The sequence below is a fragment of the Pseudopodoces humilis genome, chromosome 5 (assembly GCF_049639895.1).
Source record: "Pseudopodoces humilis isolate 2021_Gansu_Grassland_sample_001 chromosome 5, ASM4963989v1, whole genome shotgun sequence".
In the NCBI taxonomy this organism is placed as follows: Eukaryota; Metazoa; Chordata; class Aves; order Passeriformes; family Paridae; genus Pseudopodoces; species Pseudopodoces humilis.
Window position 1 is genome coordinate 50,223,201 of NC_142204.1, and position 15,962 is coordinate 50,239,162.

Consider the following 15,962-nt stretch of genomic DNA (forward strand, 5'->3'; position numbering starts at 1 on the left):
AGACTCTGGCATCCTTATTTAAAATACATTTGTCCTACATGATGCATTTTCGGCTGATGTACACTCCACATTAAATTAGTTTATAGATTGACTTGGTTATACTTTAGAGGAAGCTTGGTTTTGCCCCATACATATTTGCAAGCTGATCATTACATCCTGACTGTCCTAGGACCTTCAGAATTAATGTTCTCTACAAAATAAGAAAGAAGCACACATAGCTCTGGATATGGATTCTACTCTTATTCATATATTCCTATTTGACCTGCTGCTTTTCAGTTTAATTCCCAGAACTACTGTGCCTGGATAGCAGTGATTCCCAGAAACATATTTCAAGACAAGGCAAATCAATGACTTGATGTCTGAAATCTAATTTCTAGTAGTTGAGTGTAGTATAGAGCCAGAGCCACACAGCTGAGAATGATAATGCAATATCAAAAAAATTAAGGGCTGGTGGTGGGGGAAACTATGTCTCCGACAATATGTGGCAGCATAAATAGCAAAATTAAAAATGAATTTGTCTATCCAGTTTAAAACTTCCATATTCTAGAGTCTGTGCTTTGGATAAGTGAAATCCCATTTATTCCAATAAAAAAATTCTAAATTTCTTTTACAGCTCTTATGCTTATGAGTTTCAATATTAAAACCTAGACAAATGTAATCTAAGCGTATGAGAACAATATTTCTTTGATGAAAGTACCCTGAAATTTATATTAGCAATCATTCTGTACAATCATGTATCCTAAAAAAGCCCATTTTATATTAACAGCATAGTAGTAGTCTTCCTACTACTTTTTTAACACTATGGCAGCTATTTATGTTTAATCAGAAAACTTATCTGTGACTAACATTTATAAATGCATTTTTTTCCACCCCAGAGAAACCCACAAGCCTCTCTTTTCTATAAAATAATGTTTTTCTGGGATGAAAGCAGATACTTCAACCATCCAATTTTTAGTATAATAAAATTCATTATCTTAAATCATTAACACAAATGAACTGAGTAAACTTCAGTATTTGTCTTCAAATTGATCTGTGAATAGCTTGCACAGTACTGATTTTATAAAAAGGTGATATATATTGAAAAGCAATTGTAGAGATTCAGAACTTTCCTGGGATTAGTACATTTTTTCAAAGGGATTAACTAGAATCTCGAAAAGCATTCAATAACTTTGGCATATTTAATATAATTACAATTTTATCTTTTTTCAGGTTTATCACACTCTATATTTCACAGTAACTCTTGATCTCCTATCCTAACATGATGCAATAGAGTTTATTTTGGAAACATGCTCATTGTCTTGATGAGAAAAAGCACCATAATGATATGATTAAAAACCAGCATTTTTATTACATTAAGTAATATTTTCAGTTTTTGAAATATAATTCATCTCTAGCATTAGGGGAATCACTTGTAGAATATGTGTTTGTAAGCAAATTTTAAACTCTCTTTAGATATTTTTCTAGGGATATTTTTCAGTGTTGTGCAGTTTATGCCTTTTCTAGAGACTGATTTTTCTGCATTTGTCTTTATTTTTGTCTTTATCTGCAAAATATGCTGGTAGCAGAGCACTGCATAGTGGTAGTCCACCGGGTTTAGAAGTCGTACCAGTTCTGTTCAATAATAAGTCACTTAAGAAGACACCTGCTATAACACAATAGGTATACCTTGACTTTTCTAGGGAAATATTTGTGAAATGTTTGCGTGATATATGTATGTGTGGGGTGAAGAATTAGCTTTTACCTGTATTTTCACGGATGACGAGGAATGTGGCATTGTGGAGCATTCCCTAAATGATAAGCAGAAACGCTTGAATTCCAGGTGCTAAACAGTGTGCAAGGAATTATTATTATTTGCTATTATAGCAGAAAATGCCAGTAGTACAAAAAATTCTGGAATGAAGTGAGAAGAATTTGGGAATGACTACCAGAAAAGCAGGTCAGGTTTTCAGGCATTCTATAGGAAATATACCAGGTACTATTCTGAGTGCTTTGTAGGAAGAAATAATCCCTTCCATTAAATCTGGGCATAGTCAAGAATCAGATGACCAAAAAACCAAACATTTGAGCATTCAGGAAAGAAAATATTCTTCATGCAGTAGTACCAAGGAATTTTTCTTTCCAGAAGATTTATCTCCTTGCCACCCTCACAAAGACCAACATAGATGCTACAGAAACTATCCCTCAAGTAGTTATTACAAAGAAGACAAGAAGAAACTGGAATACCACATACTCACAATTGCTACTCCTACTCATAGTAGCTATAATGATACTATTAGTTCTATTTGTGAAAGGATGGCACTCAGAGAACCAAATACAGAGGCCAAGATGTTCCACAAAATGTCCAAAAGATGTATTCAAAACACATTCCATTGGTGTACAAAGCCAATCAAAGAGCAGAAGCAGCAGAGATCTGAAATAAGTTAGTTTCCAGCATGACTCCATAAACATAGGCTGTTCAGGGCTAGAAGACGGTCTTCATGAAGTTCTGCTTGGCCAGTAGTGCTGTGGTCACTCTGCTGCTCAAGTTTAATGATACTATTTCTTAGTATAGTACTTCCTGTAGTAAGAGAATTATTTGGAGTCTTCCTAAAGCTTGTTATTATTTTACTGCTGAAAGCAGGAGTTGGGAGAAAAATGAGCAGTGGATCAGGATCATAAATTGAATAACTAAGATATTTGGATGATGAAAACAAGATTTTTTTGTGTGAGACTCAAAGTAGTTTTTTCATTATTTAAGAGCTAAGACAGCTGAAAAAAATGGGTAAAATATTGCTAAGATTATATTTTCTTTTAAGCTTGGCTCTTTATGTATTTTTTTATTTGGAAGGTATTTAAATGACATGATTTTGAAGATGACACCATTTTGCAGGAATCAGTGGAAAAATAATTTTATTAACTTGACACATCATTATTAATTTATTTGTTTTCTCAAAAAGTTTTAATCAAGCAAAACTTCATGGACACTATTTTCATCTTTCCTTTGGTACCTTTTTATTTATTCTGCATTTGTCTCAGAATACTGGACCATAACCTAGTGAATAATACAATAAAATTTTGAAAACACTGTGATCTAACACCTCATTAGTAAATGATGCATTATTTCACCTTTGGAAATTGCAAAGATGACCACAGGACACATTGTTAAAATGCTGACATTTTCTTTAATAGAAATGTAATCAAATCTCATTCAGAAATTTTTGCATTATCAGCTTGTCTGGGTCTCCCAATGTTGTTTTAATTTTACAATATTGACATAAATAATAAAGTAAAAAAAAAAAAAAGAAAAAGGAATACTAGTGGGTGTAATATTGAGACCGTTGTAAGAGCTTCTATCCCATCATTACAAAAGTAACTTAATGGCAGTGATTTTGAATACTAACAATGCTGCACTGGATGCTGTACAATTACCATCATCCATTAATGTGTTAATCTTACTCTAAGATACTATATAGCAAGAACATTTTGTATTAATTCTGTACTTCTCCCTTCCCAGGTTTTTCACAGTCTATATATTAATATTTAAACACTTTGATAAACACTGCACTTTTAGTATCCCACCGAATTTTTTTTATTAAAACAATGTCCTTATTACTGTATTGAACCATAAAATTTTAGTAGTCATATGACACTATTTATTTTGATTTGCTGTATTAAAAAAAAATAGGTACACCTGTGCAATGTTTTAGATATTTCAACATAATTAATTTATAATATATTAAATTAGGACACATAAAATGATTTAAAATGATTATTTAATGCAACTGCAATGCAACTGCATTGATTTTTGCAACTACAACATTTCAGAAGCTCCTTTCCTGGCTCTCTAAATGAATGACAGTAAAAGCAAGTACTGACTTTTATGCCTGATAGATGTACAGACATATTTCAGCCTATTTACGATACATCAGTTTAACAAGAACTGTAGGAAAAATAAGAAATATTTTTCTCCACTTTGATTCACATAGAGCAGTTACTTTACTTGCATACACATAGGCTCAATTAATATTTTTAGGTAAAGTAATTGCCTTTGTAATTACTCTTTCTGGCCCAGAATTTTGTGGATAGTTATCTCAGTGCTTGTAAAAAAAACACCCATAAAATCCAAGAAAAGTTATACAAAATTAAATTTTAATTTTTTTAAACTAAATTTAATTTTTATAACTTTAAACCTTACTCAGCATTAACCTAGAAAGATATTAATCTTTCTTCAAAATCCACATTTTAAATATTCATATGAAAAATACTGATTACTAATCACCACCATTGCTAACATGTTATCGTCTTCCATTACATTCAATGTTTTGAAGATATCACTGAACAGACTATATTATTTGAAATTTAAGGTCTTCAGAAACCCTAAGATGAACAGTTGTCAGTACTTAACCTGCTACCTGTATGACAGCATTTGCTTTAAAGGAATTAGTCCTTTATAGTATGAACCTGTTAGAAACAGAGTCTTCACCCAGAATAATTGTATAGTCAGAGCTTCCTCCTGGTATTTCTTGGATGAACTTTTTCTATCAGATAAATTGATGAGATGAAGACAAAGTAAAGTAATAATCAGTGACTTAGTACAGAAAAGTTAAAGAGATAATTTTCCTAGTGTCAGTGTGCCATCTTACACTTTGATCCAGTAAAGCTAATGTACTAGATCTTGGTATTTAATTCAGCTGCTCTTTGTCCTGCCACAGCCTATTACCAACACCATTTGTACTGCAACCCCATAGAAATGTATTTGGTTCCCCTTGAGTAGCCATTCACAACCTTTGATTTCACACTCTATCAGCTTTAGATCAGATATATTTCCCTGAGTATGGGGCTGCCGTTTTGATAGATAACTCCTGCCTTGGAAAGTCTTCGTTCCTGAATCAAAGCCTGACAGCTGGGTTTAGGCCAGTTCTTTTTTTGCTATATACATTACTGGAAGAAATTCAGGGTCACTTGTCAAACTGCTGTTCCTGAGGGTAAAAAAAGTGGCTGGCCATCAGCTTTCTCCTGTAAGTAGATTGTTTAAAACCATTCAATAGTGATGTTAGGGAGCATGCACTGAACGGATGTTGGGCTGGGTGTTTGTTCCAGAGTAAAACTAAAGATAAAAGTAGGAGTTTCTTTCCAATAGAAAAAATGGAAATATACATATGAACATTAACAAGAATGTCTGCCAAAGTACAGATTCCCAGTGCTAAACTCCCATGTTTTAAGTTTCAGCTAATGAAAACAAATCTCATCATGTGACCTAGTATTTGCCTACTTGGAAAAATGATAAACAAGAGGAAAATGTAGCTCATGGCTTGAATCCAGTTTTGAGTCCCTAAATCCAAAAAATATGTGGAGTGGCTGGAGAATATCTGGTGGAGAGTAAAAGGCTTCATCCAAGATCAAGGAGACATGAACTATAAGAGAAAAATAAACAGACTGTAATTTTTCTGAGAGAGAAAATGAAGAGACAACGGGAGGCAACATGACTACAGCCCTCAAATGCATGCAAGTTTTCTGCAGAGGAAAGAAACTGTGAAGCTGATGAACAGATTGCTTGGGAAGTATCTTCTGACCTGAGGTGAAGGCATTGTGTTGGAATGTAACAAGAAGCCCTACACCATGTTGAAAGGAAGAGCAAAGCATGTTGCTCAAGTGAAGTTTGAGGCCTTGCACTGTGGTGTACTGGTACCAGTTGGTGCAGTTCCTAACAGGAAGAGAAGAGAAGAAATTCGTCTGATACAAAGATGTATCATAAAGCACCAACCTGTCATTTGTTTCCTGATGTCTCAGAAGGAAAAAATCCAGCAATTTCTGTCATGATGGGAAAGCATCCAAAAGAAATTGTATCCACCTTGCAGCAAACCTAGGAAGAGGCAAGTAAAAGGGTTACAACTTTCATAAACTTTACCTCTGGACCATTGCTAACAAAGTGCAAGCAAATATTTGTCATCAGCAACTCTTCAGTAGTGATCATGCTTTGAGCAGGGTGTTTTCATAAATAAACTTTGGAGGACCCTGCCAAAATTGGGACATAGTGTTTATTAGGTCACACAGAAGAGGAGGTTCATGAGCATGACTGATCTTTTTATGTGATGCATTAATCTGATAAAATGTAAATTGAGAGTATAAGGGCTCAAAGTGATAAGTCTATGGATGCTGGAGATTCTTATATATGGTACCTTAGACCCCTCCCCACAGCTGCCATCTGGAGCAAAGCTGTATCTGTAGAAGTTTTATTTATAATTCCTCAGTCCATACTTTACGTTTTGACCCTTACAAAAGGGATGACAACATGACCTGAAGCCCAGATGTTAATGCTCTTAGGAAGCTGGTTAATCCTTTGTAGATGAGAACTGCACCTGTCAACATGACCTCTAAAACACCCATATACTACAGTCCTGCACAATTTTAACCATTATCTAGAAAGGAAGAAAAAAATTTTAAGCAGACACTCAATCTTATTGTTTATTTAATGACTTATGTTTTAACTTATATTTAAAATACAAATCATATTTTGACACCAAGATTTTACTTCCATATATTACTAATGGTAAAAACTTCAATGGCAACCTGAACAGAGTTTGCATCAAATTAAGAATATATATTGAAGAGGACCATGACACTCTAGTTGTCTTACATATGATGTGTTGAATGCCTGAGGATAATATATCCTCAGCATTATGCAGATTTGTCAAAGTATTAAAAAATTCACTGGTAGAGAGCAACCCTGTCAACAGGTTCATATGCCAGTTTTAGAATTACTTCATTTCACACAAGTTTTCTTCTTTTCTTTGGTCTGGTGTTAAGTTTTCCCGCAGCAGACCTTGCAGTAATTTAATTTGTATCTGTAGCTAGAATGGTGTTGATAACACACCAATGTTTTGTCTACTACTGAGCAGTGCTCCCAAGCTTAGAGGATGTCTCTTCAAATCGCCTCCTCATCCCTACAAAAGACAAGCCTGGTGGGGGCAGGAGTTTGGGATGTGCTATAGTGAGGACAGATGATCCAAGTTCACCAAAGGGATATTCCATACCATGTGACATTTTCTTAGCAATAAAACGGAGGAAAAAGAAGAAAGGGGGTATTTGTAACCGAGGTATTTGTCTTCTGAAGAAACCACAAAGTGTATTGAGGACCTACTTTCCAGAAAATGATTGGACCTCACCAGCTTATGGGAAGTGGGGTATAAACGTCTCTGTTTTCCTTTTTTTTTCCTTTGCTTCCTTGTGAGGCTTTTGCTTTGCTGAATTAATCTACATTTATCTCAGCCTGAGTTTTTCCATCTTATTTTTTTTTCCTCTGTTGTGCTGAGGGAACAGAGAGTGGTTTGGTGAGCACCTGACAGCCAGGTGATCAACACACTACAGTCTTTTTTTGGCACCCAATATGGAGCTTTCGAGGAATTTGAGAGAAGGACAGAAATTGAAAGGAGTAATGGGAAAAATATGGAGTGAAGATTGTAGGGAATTTTTGTTGTTCTAATTGTAGTGAAGCGATGTTTTGGGCATAAATTACCCACCTTTTTCAGAGTTGCGTTGAAGTTATTTTGAATTTTGTGGGGGAATTTTTTGTCGATTTAAGTGAAGTTTTTTAAAGATTGTAGGTTGTGCTATGAATATATTTGAATGATAATTCATAAATACATGATTCACAATGCCAAAGAATGGAATGCTTTTGGTATATGTGGAAAGGTTTTGGTGGTGGAAAGCACTGCAGGGGTGGCTTCTCAAAGAAGACACCAGAAGCTGCTCCCAAGCTACACAAAGCCACTTCCAGCCAGCTCTGAGATTTCTCTGTAGGTTACTGCAATCAGCATTTTGAACACATACTATTTGGGGTTGACTTTTCCATCCATTCAAGATACGGGATTTATATCACCCTGGTAAGAGAGAGAGATGGATGGGCTGTTGTACTTTGGGAATGAAACTTCAGAAGTGACAGCTCTGCTTAGTATCTCCAAAAAAGCATACTGAAGATTTACTCCTTGAGCAATTAATGTTTTGTCTCAGGAATTCTTGACCCAAGAATTTCTGGAAGTAACACAGTAGGTTCTTCAGTTCATTTTTACTTCATACTTTATTTGCAAGTATTGGATTCCAGATGCTGGTCAAGAGGAGTCTTTGATTCAACCTCTACAGCCATTCCTGTTAGGTTTGCTGCTGCCATAGACTATACTCTTATATCATCTCAGTCTTCAGAGAGGAAGATGTAAGCATCAGAGCCACATCACATTGCCAGTGAAAGGGAGAAATACAGAAGACAGCTCTCTCCTTACTCTAATTTTTTTTTTTGGCCTTATCCAGGACTCTATTGGCACACATATTTAGATTGGAACAATAAAGCATTTTTAGTTCAGGCACATTCTGTGCCATTCTGTCATCTATGTGTCCAAGATAAGAATGTTTTATTGCATTTGTGTTATTTGTGTTATCTTTTACTGAAAATTACACACAACTGAAATGTTACTCTGTGTGTTTTTCTCCGTGACTGAAAAATGTCAAAAGAGACACTAAAACATAATTTTAGTCTCTAATGAATATTTCAGATAATGAGAAATTCTATCTGATATTAAAATAGACGTATAGATATTAAAATAGGTGTAAAAGAACATATTAAGAGGATCAATGCTCACCTATTGGTCACATGAAATACCCACCATACTGGTAAATACAGACAGGTGCTCTACATAGGAGCTTTGGAATTTTTCTGAAGAGGAAGCCTTCCAAGAAATTATGGAACGATTGTATGCAAATGATCTTGTGCTGAAAGATTAATTTAAACAATTTTTTTAAATTATTTTTTGAAAAACTAATTTCACATTACATAGCATGAACCAGCCAACCTCATTTACCGTTCACCAAAAATTTTACAAATAGCTAGCCTGACAAGAGAATTCATCTTAAAAATATTTTTCCCATGTCCATAATGAAAAAGTAGTAGAATGAATTTGATTCTGTTTAGACTATCATGTTTCTTAAAACAAAGAAAAAATTATTTCTGCATATTCATTTTCTTTAGTCTAATTCATGTTTAAAAGTTCACATTGATTAAACTAGGTGTTTTTAAGTTTGTTTAACAAAAACATACTACCATTCAAAATTAATATCCTTTTATTTTTTTAATACTAATGAAAAATAAACAGGAAGATCCCTAAAAGGGGTTTGTTTTACTTGACTTATACCACTGTTTCAAAAATCTGGTTTTTTTCACCTGCTGTGTGAAAAAAACCCCTCTGTAATGAATTATATACTGCAACAGAAAAAAAGCCAGACTATATATCTGCTTTTTTCTTATACAGAGTCACTGCAATGTTAACAGTGTAATTCTGGTTTCAGATGGGGAAAAAATGTCTTTGAATAATGGATGATTTTCTGTTATTTTTAAAAAGTTTAGAATCTTATTTTTTTCTAAACTTTGCAATATTACTCTCAGATCCATACAATACTTTCTTGTCTTTATCAGTGCTCTCACAAGATAAATAAGCAGCAAAGATAACCCCATAATAGTTTTCATTTGCATGTTTTCTGGTTGTAAATCCCTATGTCTATTTTTACAGCACTCAAATAGTACTTCTTTGAAACACTTTAATTTACTTTCTCTCACTATTCATAAAAATTTGAAAAAGTTTTACTCTTTAAGATTGCTTCTAAAATATCTGTTATTTAGATTGAAAGTTTTTTTCCATGAGAATGATTTTCACTACAGATACATATACGAATGCTGAAAAGTCCTTGAAAAAGAACAAAAGTCTCCCATTTATTTGCATTATCTTTGGATCAAAAATTCAAGTCTTTAGAGAGCAAAAGTGAGATTGGATATTTTGGTCTTTATCCTCACTTCAGTAAAATCAATATGTTTGTTAGGTGAAGAGCCAAACTAGTAGCATGAACTTTTAATCAACAAGTGTATTCCAGCTTAGGTTTTAAAACCTATCTTGGAAAGTTGATTCTTTTTATTTTCTCATCTTCTATTTGATCATCAGTTGAACAGCTTTGTGGAGGCTCTCTTGAGTTCAAAACTTTGTCTTCTATGATAATTTTTCTTTACAGTTACTATTAGACCCTGATTTTTATTTACAAAATTTAATGAAATAGTAAAGATTGCTGACAAAGTTACTGTTAATACACAACTTGATAGCTCTTATTATCCTATTTAAAATGTTTCAGCCATCAATCGAAGAGCAGAACTACTGATGCCGACTTTGCATGATGACATATAAAAAAATAGTCATTCACTGCCATCCTGTCACTGGAAACTATTTATTGAAGCTACTCAAAGAATAACTAAACCCAACAATTTGGAAGTGAACACTGGTGTCACTTTACAGTCAGTTTGGTAATAGAGAATGATTATGACAGATATTTATTAATTCCGAATAGCTCTGTTATCAAAATTTTATTAATCTCATCCAGCATTTATTTTATTAAGTTAGAAAAAAACAAAAGATATATGACATGAAATTTTCTTGAGTCAGCTGTAATAACTGTCCTATTTTTTCCAAGAGCACTAATAGCAAGTAGATAGTATGTTTTCATCTCACCTGCAGATTATTACTAAAACTTAATTATATCATTAATGAGCTTTTAAACATCTCCTTTTATCTCCTAAAAAAACTTCCTGCTAGTAGAACTTAATAATAGACACAAATACAAATGTCTGCTTCTAATGTCAAAACCTCCATTTTGTAGAATCAAAGGACAAAAGAATTTCTTTAGGTTATGTGACAGATGAAATTAAAACCTAAAAATTATATTTAACCAAGAAATTAAACCTAGGATTCCTGGAACTTTTAGAGTTTTGAGTATTTTATGTATCTGTCCATATGCTCCTTCAAAGAATCAGTTCCAAACCCGAAAATCTTCTACATAAATGTGTATGCTTGATTCTTACATCTCCATGTTGTGGAGCAACAGTCTATGATAGGTTTCTAGTACATTTACAGATTATGGGGTTTGACCAATGCCATTAAGCTTCTAATATAATTTGCAGAACTTTTCTTAATAATGGTATAGAGAAAGCTATTTGTCTCAGAGTGCAAGGCAAATTTGTGAAAGTGGTACTTACAGATTTTTTTTATTTATGTATTTAAAATTGTCAGAGAACTCCAGGGAGTAGAAATTCTAGATATCACAGTGCTGAAGTTATGGAAGCTTGGCTTTTAGTATGAATCCTAATCTAATTTAAAATCCTGTTATTAAAATTACTAGAGAGATATCTCTGCCCAAATTAAGGTGCAAATGAGATCATATGCCAAAGTCAATAGTATGGATTTTTATTTAACAGTAAACATGATGTAGAGAAGGAAAGTTATAAATAGGGAAACAGAGCAATGGGGAGAGAAAGAGTGTCAGAGAGACAGATTAAGTCGATAAAATATCACCACTCAGTGAATCCCAACAGAATCCAAATAATCCTCTTCTTCTGGTCTTGTGAGGGTCCCAGTCTTGTCAAAGTGACGGCCACTGTCATGATCTGTTAGGAGTAAAAGAAGCCCACCAAACAGAGTGCATTGGGTTTACATCCTCTCAAGGTTCAGTCGGGAATGCCCAGGTGGGGAGTTTTACACTAAATGATGGAATGAGCTCTTTTAAGAGGCTACATTGACCCCTGCATCAACAAAGTTGACTCAGTTTTGGCCCATCAGCAGGGATGTATACCTTCAGGCTAGGTGTGAATGTCCCAGTCCTTTGGAGTGAAGTTTTCATGGCTGAGCTACTTGTGTGAGTGAGGACTTTGTCATGATAAAAAGCACTACCCCACCTCAAAGAATTTGCCTATTCCCTATCTTTCTCAAAACCCAGCTGTAGCCTCTGGTGATGGGTGTGCACGTCCTCTGCACCTGGGTGGTTAAGTGGTCACTTGAGTCACCAACTATTAACAGGCCAGTCTCTGACAATCCCCAAAAGCACTTTACTGTTCAGCTGTGGTAGAAATTACTAATATAGTGGCCTCTTTGTTCTTTAGGTCATCTCCAGACCTATGATGCCTAGTCTCAAGGGGATGTCTGTCCATTTAGGAGACAAGTCTCCTTTTGTGTTGTTAAACAGAATTTTCTATTAAAAAGAAGCTGAAAACATTGGTCAGGCAAAGCAGGTGTATCTGAGTTTCCATGCTCTATCAGCATCCAGAAGTTATCTTTTCATGTGTGACCATTTATTATCCAACATAAAAACATTCCAGAAAGCAGAATGCAATATTTTTAACTAAAAACTTTTAGATGACAAAAATAGAATTCTTCAATTAGAAGAATGACTTAATGAGCTTATGAACTTTGCAAAGCTTCACCAGACAAAGTGTTGGTAACAACCAGCACTGTCTACCTCCCTTCCTTGCTATATATATACAAATAGTTTTGTCAGGCCATAAATAATGAGGGATGGGATTACCTGTGCTATTAATTTGATTTATTGCTCAAATATGTCAGCATCAGTCTCAAAGGTGTGAGATTTTGAGGAGTAACAAGTCAGCCATAGCTCAAAGGTAGCCATGAGTTTCTTTACACAGCAATACATAACATTTTGGTCCAATAGACAGTTGACATGAAGTTTGTTTTTACTTAATTACCAATCACCTTTGCTAAGTTCTGCCCCACTGCATCTGTCTTTCATCTCATAGATTGTTACCTCACATACACCTTACCTAATACAGTTACTTAAGGCATACTCTTACTTGTAATTATAGGAACACACATTTATGACTTCTCTACTTAACGTCTGTGAACCTTTATCATTACATTAGCCCAACCTCCTTCCAAGCCTGTAGACTAAACCCTCCAGCATCTGCAGAAGTTTCTATTTTTCCATTTCCCACAAGTTTTGATTTGTTAAGGGAATTCCAATTGTAAGGGTGTAGGTTTGAGTCTATCAAGTTAAGAAGATGACTTCCTACGTGATTATCATGCTATAATGCAGTTTTATGTATGGTGTTTATGTTTTTATACAGTACTAATAACTTCATGATCTAATTTATCTGAGCACACCTCTTGCATAGGTCCTTTAAAGGACACAGATGCTGCTCATCCTGGTGTCTGATTGTAGCAGTGCATAGGCAGGATTTAGGTACATACCTAATCACAAGAAAGTGATTCTGGGGCAACAATGCTGAAGATACCTAGAAATTCTTGCAATACATAATTGAGTGGAGAAACCCATTCAGAAGATCTTCTGTTCCCTGTTGTATCCGATGCATTGTACAGATCTGTCTCTGGATACTTGAAAGTTTTGAGAGACAAAACATGTTAATCGCCTTTTTGCCTTTTAATAGTCAATTACATAATGCATTAATTTAACATTTTCAGCACTAATAAGGACTGAGTTAACTGCTGATTTGAGGCTTACCTATATTTTTTTCAGAACTTGGACAGTCATATTTTCAGCCAAAATGAGAGGCTCCTGCAAGTCTGTTCACTGGTGGCTGCTTCTGACACTACAAACTGGCATGCCTTACCAAGGGAACTGTGATGTGGATGTGGGAGGAAATAAAGAACTTCATAGCAAGAGAGTTACTATTGCAGGGCTGGACAAGGATTCTGCATGCCAGAAGGATTCTGCTTTGTGCCCAGATAAAAATGATCAGAGACTAGAGTTGCCTTAACATTCCTTCTTGTAGGAAAAAAAGATGGAGGGATCTGTATAAGGGTAAATAACAGTCTGGATAAACATCCAAATGTAGAGTTTGGAAAAACAGTAAAAAAACCTTCTTTTAATTACACAAAGCAGATAGTCTGTAGTGAGTTTATTAGATTAAATGGAAATTACAGCTTTCACTTAACTAAATTTTTTTTCAGTGGATGAAGTGAATAAAATATCTGAAAATATTGAAGAAATGGGGAACTACTTACTCTGACATACCTAACCAGGAGAAGAGTGTCCTTGCTTAAATTAAAGTATTTACTAGAATCTAGTAGAAAGATAAAGTCCTTCTATGTGCCAATGTCGGACAATAAACTTGGGGGAGCTCTCCTCTTGTCCAAATGACAAGGCCCAGAAAGACTTATCTAAATTACTTCATAAAGCTTTTAATGTGTGAAACACACTCTGAAATACCTATATAGGCCAATGGCTTATTTTGAAGTTTGTTGGGGCTTTTGTTGTTTTGGTTTTTGTTTGTTTCTTGGTTTTATACAGAGGATAGGGAAAAAGGAAGAACAAAGAAAAACAAAACTTAGTAATAAATATTCTATAATTAATTTAATGTCTTACTGATGTTCTCTGAAAAATAAGATGAAATCATCAAAAAAGTTATGGTTCAGATGAATACAAAAATTTTTATCCAGTCAAATACATCTCTACACACAAGGAAGACAAGAAGGTGATCAGGAGTAATCAGCATTCATTCAGTAAAGGTAAGCCATGTTTGATCAACCTGATTGCCTTCCATGATGAAACAACTACCTGTATGGATGAAGGGAGAGGAGTGAATATTATCTACCTTGACTTCAACAAGTCCTTCAATGCTGTCTCTGATGAAATCTTCATTGCCAAAAAAAATACAGAAGCGTAGGTTTGATTAGTAAAGAGTGGGATGGATGGAGACCTAGCTGAGTGCCACATCTCAGAGGGCTATGATAAGTGGTATAGAGTCTAGATGAAGGCCTGTCACTCACGGGCTTTTCCCTTACTGGGACCAGTGTCAATTTGTTCATCAATAACTTGGATGAAGTCCAGAAATGTCAGAAAGTTTGCTGATGATACAAAACTGGGAGGAGCAGCCAACGTGCTCAGAGGGTTGTATGGCCCTTCAGAAGGTCTTAATAAGTTGTAGAGATAGGAAGAGAAGAACCTTCTGAAATTTAACAAGTACAAATGCTGGGTCCTGCACCTGGGAAAGATCTTCAACATGCACCAGCACAGGCTGGGGGCTGACCTGCTGGCAGCTGGCAAGCAGCTCTGAAGAAAATCACCTGGGTTCCTCATGGACAGAAAACTGTCCATGAGCCAGCAGTACCCTTTGTGGCCAAGAAGGCCCATGGAATCCTGGGGTGCATAATGAAGAGCTACAAAGATGGGCAAGGGTCTGGAAAATCTCTCTTATGATGAAAGACAGAGGGAGTTGGGCCTGTTCAGCCTCAAGGAGAGGCTACTGATAGGGAGCCTCATCAATGAGCATAAATATCTAAAATCAATGAATAATTGATTGATACACCTAAAGTGTAGGTGTCAACAGGAGAGAACCAGGCTCAACTCGGTGCCAACCCATAGAACAAGAAGCAACAGGCAGAAACTGATGCACAGGAAGTTCCACCTACATATGAGGAAGCTCTTTACTGTGTGGATGACCAAGCACTGGAAAAGTTTGCCCAGAGAGGCTGTGGAGTATCCCTCACTGGAAATATTCAAGAATCAGCTGGATGCAATACTGTACCATGTGCTCTGGGATGACCCTCCCTTGAGCAGTGAGGTTGAAGCAGAAAAACCACCCTTCAAACCTTATCCATTCTGTGATTCTATGAAATTTCTGTGAATTTCTGGTATGAAAAAATCAGTCGGAAAGCTCACACATAAAAGCTTTCTTAGAGGGTTTTGTAGCAATTCTATTTATAGGCCCTGTTGCAAACAGAATAGTGAAAGAATAAATCTCACAAGTGTCTATAACATTTTACTTCCCCAGCCACCTGAGGCATGTAAAAATTTCATGAGCATAAGTAACATAATATAATTAGGAGTTTGTTTTCTTTCTTACTATGCATATCTCTGTAGGACAGGGCAAACAAGAAAAATTTCAGTTCACAGTGCTCTGTTTCCATCAGCTTCCAAAAGAATTTGTAGAATTGCTACAAAACAGTATTTAAACACTTCCAGGGTATGAAATATTAGCTTGTGTTAACTACTTGCCAATGTTTGAGAACAAAAAAGATGGATATTTAGATGTTATTCACATAATATAGTGTTGCTTAAACTGATAAAGAGTTGTTCTTAGATACAGAAAATAGAGTGCAGCTGATAAGTAAGTCCCTGTGGGCCTTGTGTCACTAGATTGCAAA